The following is a 15,361-nucleotide window of genomic DNA, read 5'->3' on the forward strand; positions in this document are numbered from 1 at the left end:
TCTGAAAGATACAGTCAAAGGCCTGGAGCTCACAATAGTGTCCCATGCAAGTCATATCAGGAGGCCAAAGGTCTGCAATGGGAGGATGAAGAATCTATGCCGGAAGCCCGTAGATGTTGTTCAAGTTGAAGGTGAAGACTGCAGCTTCTCTAAAGAAACAGAAGTGTGTCTTCCTTCTTTGTTTCCCCTCCACACCATTTAGCCAGCAAGCCTACCCAGGGTGGGTCTTCTGTCTTCAGTAAATCCCCTCAGCCACACCCAGAACTATGTTAATCCAATTTAGTTCGGCATTTCTTACTCAAATTAACACAATTAACTATCACAGAGTGTCAGAAATTCTTCTGAATAAACATCCCTCAGTTTGTTGTTTAATCACTTTCAGCATGCTGAAAGATTTTTGACAATACTGTCCAGTTTTATAATTTTTTGTGGGGGTGATTCACTGACCACTTCATATCATCATTGTCAGAAGTACCCTCTCCCCAGTCATCAAATATATTTGCTTAACACATATTTTTAAAACAGTTCAAACCCATCATCTGACAGGGGTAAATTAAAATGAGATATTTTGCCTATAAAATTAGCAAAACTGAATGCTGGCGAGAATTTAAGGGTGTAGGCATTTCCATGTTTCTGTAGGTGTATTGTAGTATTAAGAAAATTTATTTTCTATTTTATTAAATTTCTCCCATGAGTCTACCTTAGTCGAATATTTTTAAACTGTTGTTTCACTTAAAATTGTTAATATAAGATTACAACTTTCAAAAATAATTTTATAGAGTATATATTAACATGTCTCTTTGCCAGGCTTTTACATTGTTGTTTTGGAGACACCTCTCTTTCTTGTGAATATTTTCAGGGATACTATGTGTATATACAAGCTTAAGTATACTAATATAACCTCTTTTAAAAATACACAGATACTACAGTATCCACCATATCATGTTCTCCAGCTTGCTTTTATTTTTAACAAATCTTTTGGTGATCATAACTTATCAATATATAAACATATTCTTCAACCAAATCATTTACAAGATATGACCACATGAATATCCATGGGGGATTTTTCCAGGAACCACTGCAGAAAGCAAAATCCATAGATGCTTAAGTCCCTTGTATAAAATGACACAGTATTTGTATATAATCTGCATGTATCCTCCCATATACTGTAAATCATTGCTAGATTATTTATAATACTGATTACAATGCAGATGCAATATAAATAGTAATTTGGCTGTTCTTTTTTATTTTAATACAATTCTCATAGGAAATCAAAACTATTCTGTTTAACAACTTACTGGTGTTTGGTGATAACTTGTTTTTTTTTCTTTTTAAGGATAAAAAATTATAAGAAAATGTCTTAGGCATACTTTTTATTTTGCATGTTTTCAGTCAGCAATTGGTTGAATCCACAGACATGAAACCGGTGGATATAGAGGGCTGCCAAATACCAGGAAAATTATAGAATTTAAGCTTTCTTCTTTGTCACTGTCTACTTTTTGGTTCATTAGAGAATTTCTATAATGGACATTTATTGATTTTCTAATAGTAAAGTACACATTACTATTATACACATATAACCTTTGACTCATTAATTTTCTTTCTTTTTTTTTTTGGTACCAAGGATAGAACTCGGGTCCTTGTGCTTGCAAGGCAAGAGGCAGAACCACTGAGCTAAATCCCTGGCCCTCATTAATTTTCGAAATATCTTCTAGGAATTGATTTCAAATGTCAAAAATGATTTTAACAAAATAATTTACAGTGGAACACATATTAAAATAACAGGTTTTATCTAATAATCTAAATATCTTCACAGTACCATAGGGCTCATTCACTTGAAGAGTATTTAAGGAATTCTTATAACAACAACAATGGTTAATATTTTATTGACTCCTATTATATATTAGATGACATTCTAACACCTTCAAATATTTTATTCATTTTCATTATGAGTAGTTTTTTGAGGTGGGTATTTTTATTTTTCTTCGTTTTGTAGAAAGGAAAATTATAGCATCAAGAATTAAGCAAATTATCCAAATAAAAAACTGATGATGTCATGCAAATATGCTTATTTTATCTTAGCTCAGTTTCCAGGAAAGGGATTTTGATGATATGCACAACAGGGCATACACTGGGGATCAATACCAGATGAGAAGCAAGGAAGTAAGGTTAGGCTGAGAAAGAGTTACAATGTGATACAGATGTGGTGTAGTCACAGTAAAGGCCTCAGAAGAGCTTGGAGGGAACTGTGTAGTTGACTTGGGCTTCCTGAGGTGTTTTGAACGGAAGTGAGATGGCTGAGTCTTTACACATCTGGGTGGAGCAGTCATTGGTGGAGAGGTGTTAAAGAAGAACAAGAGATGCAATTTTGGTAATTTAGCTCTCTCTTAGAGTGCTTGCCTTCTCCTGCTCCCCGGAGTATTTGAGGAAATGAGTCCCTCAGTATTGAAGGAGAATTTGTGTGGTACACAGGGGAACTACTGCAATTATTGTTAAATCTATGTAAGCTAAAGATACAAATACTTATACATGTATATACATATCCACATATATGAGTATATAATATATGCTTATACTTTTAACCTATATAGATATCTATGTATACAAACATGCATATACAAATATATGTATGCATGATCACCTCTTATAAATTACCTTTTATAAAGGCATATACTTTATTTTAAAATAACAGATACTCTCAAAATTTGCTCTAGTCAAGTGAACTGAAAAAATCTCAGTGTATAACATTTTTCTAATGTACATATTGGAGTATGTAAAACAAAAGTTTTATCACTGGAAAGAAGCTCATGATTTAAAAAGACTATTAATTTTATATTTGAATAAAAGGAAAAACTACAGTCACGTCAGACACTTATAATAATATGTGTACTTATGAAAGTTTCACATAATAAAATACAACTTTCCTATTACCATTAGGAAGGTCTGTAATTAGGAGAACACTTCAACAGAAAACTTCAAAGACAAAATCCGTTCAGAGTTAGCTAGTATGAAGTAATATGCAATTTGGTTCTTGAGTTAATGCACAAGATTTCAGCTTTCATTTCCTCATTTTTGCATTGTCTTTTCCCTTGACAAAGTAGAGAGAATCAAAAAGAGAAAAGAAATAAAAAGAACTTGGAGTCAGCGAGAAGGATAATATCTAGATTGATGATAGGAATGGCTGCTTCTGGGTGTGTCAAGAGTCCAATTTAGCTCAGCCTCTGGGTAGCTTTCAATATTCTTGACCAACACTGAGGTGCCAGTTGCAGATTGCCTCTGGCTGTTGCAGAGATCATTTCCACAAATATAAACTGGTCTTTTACAATTTTCTCATCTTTGTTCTGAGCTCTCTCTCATGTGCTCTGCTCTTGGGAGACCCAATATCAATTTGACATCGTCACTTTAGGCACTCCTCTCTGTATTCTTCTTGGTACCTTTGCAGCCAGTGCTTCTTTCTAATGTAATTTATTTTCTCCATATCATTGCTGTGTTAGGCATTTTTGATTGGAAATTCAGGAAAGCAGGCTGGGACTTATTGATCTGAGCCATCAAGACAATGCTTAAATAGTAGCTTGAAGGGACATTTGTGGTGAGAACATAAATATCTCAAAAGTCACAGCCTCGGATGGAAATTCATTACACTTTTGGACAGGAAACATCCATACACTTTTGGACAGGAAACATCCATATTTTTTATGGAATTTTTATGTTTAGGAATTTCTGCACTTTTGGAGTTTTGAGGAAGTCTTAGCTTATGGGAGCTGAAAAATCCTGCAATCCAAATATTTAACCTGAGCTCTGTCAAGATGACTTACTTATGTTAGACCAGGAGTTAGTTTCAAAAAAGAAAAAGGACAGAGATCTTGTTCCTTGTTCTCCCGCCCCGTAACAAGAGTGAAGGCTGAATGGGTTTGCAGGCAGATTGGTGTCAAAATGATGATAGAAGTTGTTGCTGTGGACATTAGTGCTATGTCTGTGGATTGCATAGTAGGATAACGCTTTCTAGCCTCCTTTCTCTTGAGTGGAAACAGTTGACTAGCCCTGCCTAATGAATTGTGAGAAATATGTAGAGGAGTTAATAGCTGCTGTGAGGCCTCTCTAACTCTTTCTTGCACAGTGAACAATAAAATTCCCAATATTAGCTTCCATCAGCCCTAGTTCCAGAATGGGTGTATTGTAAAGCAAAGTGGCCTGTGACCTAGGATGGCCCATTAGCATCAATGAGATGAGCACAACACTGTTCATCGTGATTGACATCCTGCCCACCCCGGCAGTGTTCATGGTGTGTAAGAGACAGCACCGCAGGTCAGTGGCTGGCTACTGACCTTATCCACTTAGTTTTGATACATGTTTTGGTCTCTTTCCAGCTGACAGCCTTTAGCCAAGTTCTTCATCCTTTTGAGCTTTTGGGTGAACCACCTGGAATCTGTGTAGTTGTCTCCTTTTTAAAGGCTACAACAACCACAGCCACTGCACATCCAATACAACTTCTAAAGAGCTTGGCATTCTTTACGATCCTGCTATAAAGTTTTTTTCCCATAAATTTGTATAAAATCTTTGGAAGCTACCAATTTTAAAAATCAAAGCATTCACTTGAGAGTAAGACAATGTATATATATTTTTAAATGTATGAAGCATATATAGGATACTTTTCCCTAAATTTATTACTTTTAAGTTCCAAGGTTTTATCTTAATTTTTTGTACAGTAACATTTGATGAGTAAACAGATGTCCACCCCTATTTTCCTAATTATGCTATTAACCTTAGCAATATCCCTTCTTACACTTTTCTGTCCAAATTGAACCATCTTGGTCTCACTGACCATTTTGGGGAACAGTTCAGAATATGGCTCTCAAAGGATTCTAGGGTTGTGTCAGCCAATAAAAATCAAGTCCATCCACTGCTCTTCCCCACTGACCACTACTGGCCAAGAGTTTGCAAACTGTGGAGAAGCACAAGAGGTTGTATCTTCTCAAAAATGCTAAGCTGTCTTGCTCTCTGTTAAGTAAAATTTGGATCGAAGCACTTCTCATGTTCCTTCCAGCTCTGAGTTCAAGGATAGTTTTTTTTCTAATTAACAACTGGTAGCTCAGAACTCATTTCAATGTAATCATAATTTTGTGGGTTTGTATATTCTTATTTTGCCTGTTTGTATTTCATTTTATTTTTTATTAAGTTTATTGATACACTTTAGATATACATTGTGATCACATTCATCACTGGGAATTTGTACCTGTACATGATATATCTTGGTTCTTCTTTTCTTCCCCATTCCCCTTCCCTCCCCTCCACCCCTCCTCTCCCCATTTACAAATGACTTTGTTTCCAGTTTTTCTTTCTTTTCTCATCATTTTTTCTTTCCTATCTTTCCTTTTCCCTCCCCCCTTCCCCTACTTCTCCTTCCCCTGCCTTTGTTCATTTTAAAGTGATGGTATCTTTTAGGAGTGTGGATGCTTTCCCAATAAACAGAGTTCTTTAATCTTGGCATAAATGACATTTGGTGTCACACAATTCTTTGTTGCAGGGAGTGGGGGTGTTTTTTCCATGGTAGGGTGTTTAGCAGCATCCCTGGCCTCTCCCCACTAGATGCCAGTAGTACCCCCAGGTTTCCATGAGGAAAATGTCTTAAAATATTGCTAAATATCCCCCGAGGGCAAAATTACACCCAGATGAGAATCACACATTAAAGAATCTCTACTTGTAAGGGATTTTGCTTTCCAGAAGCACTGTTCCAATTTTAAACTTGAGTTTCACTCTGTTGTGCCCCTGTAGGTAATTCATAAACATACAAATGTTCATTCCAGTTCAGGACATAGCAATAGATTCTTTCATTTTAATCACAGCTAAAATTCTAGCATTATAGGCATGCAGTCATGGGCTACATATAAGCATTAACAGTTTTCAAGATAGGAGTATCATGTCATTCTGTATTCATTTCAAACATCAGCAGAAAACTCTTCTATAAAATTTTAGTATTTTTAAACTACTTTAAATCCTAAATAACAGTGTGAGCTAATTCTCTTTTTCTTCTTTCAAAAAAGTTACAGTATTTTGTCTCGGAGGCTTAAAATGTTTTTAAGTGTCCTGTCTATAGAGAGTAAGAGGAATTAAGCTTTTATTATTCTGTGTATTTAGTGATCATACCAGTGTTGCTGATAAAATCTCTGTTGTCGGGAGAACTTATTTATTGCTTTTCACTGTTCCTACTCTTATACCCTTTGGTCTAGAGGCCACTGGTAATCAAAGTGAAATACCTAGCAAGGGCCCAGAGTGACAGCTGATAGATTTGTTTGGGTAGTAGGGTGTGTGTGGGGGTGTGTGTGTGTGTGGTGTGTGTGTGTGCGTGTGTGTTTACGTGAGTGTAATATATATCCTCATATTTCTAGTCATCTAGTGCTTCTGTGTATGTGTGTGTGAAACAGATGTGCACCCTGATAATCTTTAGTGATAACCCTGTGACTAGAAATTGACTCGCTACCTATGATAAAGTGAAAACAAGGCTGAATTAGATAAAGAGGAAATGAAATAGAGGCTGGAGAGAAGAAAATGAGCATGGAGTTAATAGGTGAGAAAGAAGGCTGCCACACAGTGATTCAGGATTATCTGATCAATGCAGGGGAAAATGCAGGGGGAAATAGCAGGCAACCCAGTTGTTAGTACTCTATCTACAAATCAGTCAGATAGCTGTCTGTGAAATGATTAGCTATTTCAGTGTTGAGTGGGTAATGCTATAGTGAGAAAAGCAGGAGATGTGAATGAACCAAAACAACTCAGGTCACAAGACAGTTGTATGGATAGATGCTATTTAGACCAGCTATCTACTCATAACAAAAATAATAGGAGACTATGATTTTAACCTTTTTTGGTGTCAGCAGTATCCTTCAATATTATGCACATTTTTGATTACTTTTAGAACAAACTGAAGAGAGCACAAAGACAAAAGACAAAAGGGGTAAGATTTTCCTAAAAGTGTAGGCATGGGTTTGAAAATTAATGGAAAAGCAGATATCAGAAGAGAGAAGGAGCTTGAGCAGAATGGTTACTCAGAAGGAGCAGACCACTGGGGTCCCTATTAATTGCCCCCTTCAGGCCTCTTAGGGTCTTTCCACTGTCATCTTTTGAAAGTGATATTTGCTTTTGTCAAGTCTGTCTTAAAAATATGTTTTAACTAAATTTATTATTCTGCTATGTCAAATTTAAAAAGAACTGCTTTGTTTTGGTTTCTCATGAGTTTTAAAACATTTTCATCATATGCCTGAAGATATGTTTTACACAGCAGGTGTTAAGGATCCAATGAGGTCTGTTGGACAAATGATTCATAAATATGTGTTTCCATGCTGCACAATAGTTGACTAGAACCACACAGATGGAGCCGCCCCATTCTATTGAGGAAGTGGAATGTGTTTTTGTAAAAACTGTGATACACATGGTTTTTAGCCAAGGAGCCAGACTCCGAGAAAGTTTTTGGAATAATTTACTTATGTTGTACTGATTTGTGCAGTGGGAGTGTGATATAAATATACCCTTATTGCATCTTACAGAAAGGCCTGCGTGGGTCTTAATAAAAGAAATTTTAGACATCTCAGGGGATCTCTGAAAAGAATATTGATAAAATGAATGCTACTGATAAAAATGTTGTTATCTTGCATTTTTAGAGTGATGAAGATTAGAATGTAAGCTTGAATTTTTGGGTGATGAATATGTCATAAATCAAATAGAGGGTGAATGATTCCAACACATTCTGTGTGGTTACAAATGCCATACCAGTAAGCAGGAAACATAATTCTTTCCTAAAGGCCTGATGATGAGGCTGTCTAGGGCCTTTCTGCATTGTGTTTCAGCTAAAAAAATTGTAAGTGAAATGACAAGTTTCTAATTCCAGGCAGTGTGTCTCGGGAAGCATCTTTCTGATATTTTGAAGGTGTATTCAGAAAGGGTGAAACACTACCCCAAGACTCACTTGGAAACAGTCATTTAAATCCATGCTTTTCCAAGTGTTTCATCATCCTGTAGCCATTTACAATCACAGAGATTAGAGAAGAGACCCAAGGGGCTGATTAGTGAATGACTTTGACTTCTAGCAGGAACAGTTCAGATCTTATTCTATATACATTGGGAGCATGCCGGCTATACTTGAGTTTTATCCACATTTAGTTGGTTATCAAAGGGACAAAAATCACAAAGAAATTCTAGAAGGGACCACAGAAGTATGAGGAGAGGCAGAGTATGTCAAGAAGGAAAAGTACAGTGTTGTGTATCCTTATTCTTAATGTGAAGGCTACAAAATTATCTGCTATAAAGGGAGCAAAGAATAAAACACATTGGAGTGGCATTTTCCTAAATAACTTATTGTTTGATGGCTTTTCTTGGTTAATTGTGCTGCTTCTTGGTTAATTGTATTCTGTTAGCTTAAAGTAAAGGCCAGAAAAGGAATAAAGCACGGTTCCCACTGAGCACAGATGAAAGCAAGCCTCTGATTAGTGTCTACAACTGTAGCTGAAGTGCTTGTCACTATTTTTGACTTGCTTGCTGGATTCATAATTTACGTGAAAATGGCTAATAGGTGTGCACCTGGTTGGTTCCTCAGCTGGCCACTTGGTGCTTGTGCAACTTTCATTTCAGTGAATTCTGGAAATGCTTCTTCCATTCTCCCTGCTTCTGACCTTCTATTTCCTTTCCCTGCAAAATTACTCACTAAGAATCATGTTTCTCTTTGTGGTTTAAGTGGTGGTCCAAAGTTGTAGATTCATATTGTGCTCTACGTCCGTGGAATTTTACTTATTAGTGAATTTTACTTATTTATTTCTGTTTAGTAGGTCTGTATGGGAAGATGATAAAATATCCTGGGATACTACTCCTGCTCACCTGTTTTGTACATGAAGGAAAGAGGCATAGGAGTGTGTCTGTGAGGGGTTGAGAGAGGGGAGCACACAGAAAGAGAGACAACAGAGAATACTCTGAAGAGGATTTTGGGGGGCTATTATAGGCAAATTTATCAACCACTGTCACATTGTAATGGCATTTCTATCATATTTTTATTTCTTTATGCTCAGTTCATAAGATTCATGCATTACTTCCTGCCTGGAAAAGTTAATCTCATCTCCAGAGGTGTCTGATTTCCAAAGCATGCATATTAGACAATATGGGAATTTGACTCAACAGGAGATAGTCACAAGCCTCTTCAATGGTTTTTCTTTTTAATCTATGAGAAGAAGAAGATTTGAATCCCGGCACTGTGGATCCTGAGGCAGGAGGATTGGGAGTTCAAGGCTATGGAGAAAAACGCTGCCCAAGAGAGGAAGAAGAGGAAAGAGGAAAGAAGGAAAAGGAGAGGAAAAGGAAGGAGGAGGAGAAGAAGGGCGGGGCGGAAGACAGAGAGGGGAGGAGAAGGGGAAAGGGAAGGAGGGAGAGAAAGGAGAAGAGGGAGGAGAAGAAGAGCAAGACCAAGACCAAGATGAAGATGATGAGGATGAAGATGTGAAGGAAAAGAAGGGGGCGAAGAGGAGGATTTCATTCTTATAAACATGGAAATATTTATTTACAAGCTGCCTAAGGACTAGCTGTCACTTCACTACTTAAAAATACATCTTCACATTTATGTGACATGCAATTGCTGAATCATCTTCTTTTAAGAGTGATATCATTTTATGAAAGATTTGACATGGATGAAAATTATGTGCCCCATAAAATCACGAACCCTTCCCAGGTACTTCCCTCTGCGATTAGTGATCATGTTAAATGCACATCACGAAGATTTTTGAATTAAAATAATATAAATAATCTTAAGGTATATTATAAAAGTAAATATAATATTTGTGTCTTACTAATAGTAATATTCATCTTATATATTGGGGGGGTTGGGTTAAGAGGAAAATGGAAGTCAAGGATGAAAAAGAGCATTTGCCTTAGCAATTGGAAGAATAACATTTCAACTTAATGGAATGGGGTGAAATAGGACAAGAGAGGGTGAAATGACAAAAATCAGGGCTGTTTTTTGATGCCAGGAATCGAACTCAGGACCTTGAGCTTTTGAGGCAGGTGTGGTGCCACTGAGCTAATTCCCTGGCCCAAATCAGGGTATTTTAATTTTGTGACACTTTTTTAAGTGTATGCAAAATATAAAGTGGGATATATGAAGTTGACCTTGATAAGGGCCTGGTTGATTGTTTTATTTACTATGGAATCTTCATCACCTTGACTCAGTGTTTCTTGGGTAAGTGAACCTGATGCAGAGTAGAAGACAAGTTTGAGACATAAGTTTTGCTTTAATCAGTATATAGTTTTACTTACCCTCACTGCTTCAATGAAATCACTAGCGGTAAGACTGCAAGGAGAAAGAAGGACATGCAAAATATTCAAGGTTGAGTACTGGTTATTGCTGCTCTTTAAAGATCTGGAAAACAAGGAAGACCTCAATCATTATATCTATCATTTCTTATCTTTTAAAATATATTTATTGGTACATTTTAGGTATACAATACATTTACATTTATCATTGGATGTTTGTACCTGAACATGATGTATCTTGGTTCTTATTTTTTCTCCCATTACCTGTGCACCCTTTACCCTTCCACCCTTCCCTATTTACACAGACTTTGATTCCATTTTTTTTCTTTCTCATAATTTTTCCTTTCCCTTCTTCCCTTTCCCCTTCTGCTCCCACCACCCCCAAACCCTTGGACCTTTTCCTATTTCAAATTATCAATTATTCATTTTAATCATTTTTATCCTTATTTACACTTTCAGTTTCTCACACTAGAGAAACTATTTGGTATTTACACATGTGTCCTATTTATTTCACTTAAGAGTATGGCCTCAATATGCATCCATTTAGCTATAAATGTCTCTAGTTTCTCATTCTTCATGGCTGAGTAGTACTCCATTTTATAAAAAACCCCCACATCTTCTTTATCCAGTTTCCAGTTGATGGGCACTTGGGCTGTTTCCAAACTTTAGCTATTACAAACTGTGCTGCTATAAACATAGGTGCACATATATCGCTGTGGTATGATTCTTTTAATTCTTTGCAGAAGATTCCTAGTAGGGGGATAGCTGGGTCAAATGGGACCTGTAGTCCTAGTTCTTTGAGGTATCTCCATACTGATTTCCACAGTGGTTGCACCAGTCTGCACTCCCACCAACAATGGAGAAGGGTTCCTTTCTCTCCACACCCCCGCCAGCATTTGTTATTGGTTGATTTCTTGATAGCAGCTATTCTTTGTGGGGTGAGGTGGAATCTCAGTGTTATTTTCATCTGCATCTCTTGAATGACAAGTGATGTTGAACATTTTTTCATATATTTATTTGCTATTTTTACTTCTTTGTCTGAGAAATGTCTGTTCATTTCAGATGCCCATTTTTGAATTGGGTCTTTGAATTTGGGGGGTCTGATTCCTTTCAGTTCTTTCTATATTCTAGATAGTAGACCTTTGTCTGAGGTACAGCTGCTAAAAATTTCTTCCCACATTGTAGGTTGTCTCCTAGCTCTGTTGGTAGTTTCTCTTGCATTGCAGAAGCTTTTTAATATGATGAGATCCCAGTTGTTGATTCTTTGTGCTAGCTCCTGTGCTACTGAAGATTTGTTTATAAAGTCTTTTCCTATGCCAATGTCATAATGAGTTCTACCTAACTTATCTTCCAGCAAGTTTAGTGTTTCTGTCTTAATATTTAGATCTTTAATCCACTTTGATCTCAGTTTAGTGCTCGGTGATAGGTATGGGTCTAGTTTTAATCTTTGGCAGGTGGAAATCCAGTTTTTCCAACACCATTTATTAAATAGGCTATCTTTCCTCCAATGAGGGTGGTTGGCTGTTTGTTAAAGATGAGGTGGCTGAGTATGTCTGGAGTTGTTTCTGCATCTTCTAATCTATTCCACTGATCTTCGGGTCTGTTTCTTTGCCAGTACCATGCTGATTTTATCACAGTAGCATTGTAGTATAGTTTCAAGTTGGGGATTGTGATACCCCCAGACATATCTCTGTTGCCTAGAATTGCTTTTGCTATTCTAGGTTTCTTCTGCTTCCAAATGAATTTTTATATTCTTTTCTCTAGTTCTATGCTGTATATTGTTGGAATTTCAATTGGCATTGCATTAAATCTATATAGTAGATTTGGAAGTCTGGCCATTTTGACTATATTTGTTCTTCCTATCCAGGAACAAGGGGTATCTTTCCATTTTCTTATATCCTCTTCTATCTCCTTCTTCAGAATGCTGTCATTTTCAGTGTAGATGTCTTTTGGTTCCTTTGTTAGGTTGATTCCTAGACATTTCATTTTTTTAGATGTTATTGTAAAAAGGAATTATTTCCCAAATTTCTCTCTCAATGGGTCTGCTATTTGTGTATAAGAAGGCTATTGTTTTTTGAGTGTTGACCTTGTATCCAGCTACTCTACTGAATCTGAAATCAATCCAACAGCTGTTAGATGATGCAAAGAAGAATAACATAAGACTGGTAAGAGTCCATGAAAAAACAGGAGAAAGTACCAGTATCTCTAGCATTTCTATCTCTATGAATTTCTTATCTCTGTATTTGTACGAACACATACATCTACCCCATAACCATGTTTGTGACTTTATCCATAAATCTACAGCTATATGTTTGTTATCTGTACCCATATGCATATCTACTTCCATAAGAGCTATTAATATCGATGTTTATATTGACATACACACATACGTATTACAAAGTATGCAAAAGAGACTACTATATTCAATCATTGGATATGTTTCCAATTTATTAATATTCCTTGGATATTTTTTCATGCCATCATTTATAGCCCCACTTCAATCTTTTCCAGTGGCTGCATGATGTCATGTTGTTTTGAAACTTAATAGTTTGAGTAAACAGTTTCCCACTAATTAAAAATCATTATCTTACATAGATTTTTTTGCTATTACCAATAGTGTTCTAGGAAATATTTTTCTCTGTACTTCAGGACACACATATTAATGTACGTCTGTAGAATGTATTCCAATAGATAAAGTCCTGTATTAAAAATATGTGTCTCAGTTTCGAGGCCAGCACGGGCAATTTGTGACTTAGTAAGTTGCAAGGCAATTGGTGATCTGTTGTCAAAATAAGAGAGTGGGGATGCAGCTCAGTGAGAAGGCCCTGGGTTAAATCCCCCAGCATCACAAACAAACACAACAAAGTACAAAAGCAGTAACAACAACAAAAGCAAAATAGCAACGAAAAAGCCAAATACATATTGAATTTGACAGACATTGCTAAAGTGCCCCTGAAGTGTCCTCTCACTAACAGTGTATGAGTTTTTGAAAAGGTTATTCTAAAGGTGAATGATTATTGTGTCAATTGATTGATTTATGTAAAGTCAAAATAGTGACTGACACCAGTCAGAGAACAAAGTGTGGACTGGTGCCAGGAAGAAAGGCAGGGAAGACTTGCACCGCCAAAACACCCAGGGACATCTGTGAAGCTATGGGTTTTGGTTCTTGGAATAGCCAACCAGGACAGAGCTTTACATTTAATATAATAATCGCTTCATTTAAAGCTTTTCATTGCAATCAAATAAGCCAAGCCTGCCTATCAGCATTTAGAAAGACTTGTGACAATTTATTAGCTGGTAGGAAAAGTCCATTTTTACATTCACATTTTACCACCTGTAATAATTTCAAATGAATTACCCAAAATGTAAATAAAGAGCAAGATAAAAGACAGATAATAGGATGAAGGGAGATCTTTAGCAAAAGGGGAACAACAGAGGTAGGGAGGAGGGAAGGGAGGGGAACAGGATGGAAAAAGGAATTAAAGTGTTTTATGTATGTGTACCAACTCCCTACAAGGAGTGTAATCATTCCTCATACATACTGCAAACATAATAAAAATAAACAATTAAAAAATAAACAATCAAAAAGCCACTATAGTCACTACTGCAACAGTATCAGCAACCAAATCAAGGAATCTGGAAATGAATACCTAATTGCAATCTTAAAGAGAAAAAGATTTTCAAAAGCTATAAAAGGCAGAGAGAGAGAGAGAGAGAAGTGATGAATTTTAGTAAAAAGTGAGTATTTGGCAAAAAACAATTTAAAGACTAATTTTAGAAAAGCATAGGAGAAAATGTAAAAAAGGCTAATATTTATACAACAAATATCAAAAATAAATAAAATATCACTATAATTTAAGGAAATGGGACAAGGCATGAAAACTACATTGAAGATGAATTAGACCCATAAATGCATATTTGGAATAATAATGCTGAATTTTACTGAAAAACAAAATAAATGCAAATTAAAATGATATATCACATTTAACCTATCAATCAAATATAATACTTAAAACATTACCAAGAAAATTCTGTTATTTCCAGGAGATGAAATGAAATGAACAGTTTTGTGCCTTTTTAGTGACAATTTCAGAAACCATGTAGAATAGATACCCTACTTACAGATTTTATTATTTTTGATCTACATGTTTATTATAGTTCCTTTCCTCAGAAAATATCTATAGAATAGAATTTGATCATTAAGACTATTAATACCAGTAATATTTATGAGATCAAAAAATTTATCCTATTTAAATAGTAATAAAATAGTCGTATGTACATGCCTATGTGATACATTGTTTTGCAGAATGTAGCTACCATTGCTTAAAAGTAATAAATATAATAAGGATATGATTATTATATATTAAGAGAAAATATGTAAACTCTAGTGAATATTATGATTAGATCTTTGGAAAGAAATACCAATCAATTAAAAAAGAGCATATAACAAATAATTTATAGTGGTTATGTTTTGTTAGTGGATCCCATGGTTATCATGCTATAAATACATCTTTTCTCTATAATTTAGTTAGAATGTACATTCTTTTTGCAAAACATGTTTTAAATCCATAATTCTATGAAATAAAAATATCTTTTTTTGGCTCATAAATTTGGTCAGATTATTCTTTTTTGACTTTAGAGAAATAAATAAATTTTAATCTCTAGATTCAGAGGCTTTTCCTTAAATTCCATATGATAGAGTGTCATCCATTTTGCCTCTTAGAGGATTTTCAGAGCTGCCCAGTCTTCAAAGCACTTCCCTTCATCCCATTTGAGAAATACAAATCCTGTATTGTATCTGCATTGTGTAAGTGCCGATTTTGAGAGCAGGCAGTGGCAATCCCCTCCTCCACTTGAACCTGTGTAAGTGCATCCATTTTAAAGTTTCTGAGGGTGCAAGCCGTGCTCAGTACTTTGAATTTGCAGAGACTCTATCACCAGGGCTGGCAAACTGCCAAGGAACATACCCCAGTGAAGGGAACAGAGAAAGAAAATTGAGGCATTAAATAAGTTGCCCACTGTAGGGTAGTTGAAAAGAAAATTGATACTCAAAATTCCCACTAAGTGATCTCTA

The 15,361-nt window shown here is 35.8% G+C and overlaps 1 long non-coding RNA gene across 3 annotated transcripts in view; it reads left to right on the forward strand.

The window, feature by feature from the left end:
• Nucleotides 1–15,361, forward strand: part of LOC147826568 (uncharacterized) — a 211,020-nt gene that overhangs the window by 29,263 nt on the left and 166,396 nt on the right. The window lies entirely within an intron of this gene.

This window comes from Heterocephalus glaber, unplaced genomic scaffold (assembly GCF_053883595.1).
Source record: "Heterocephalus glaber isolate CG9 unplaced genomic scaffold, H.glaber_assembly_v1.0 deba00001465, whole genome shotgun sequence".
NCBI classification, from domain to species: domain Eukaryota; kingdom Metazoa; phylum Chordata; class Mammalia; order Rodentia; family Bathyergidae; genus Heterocephalus; species Heterocephalus glaber.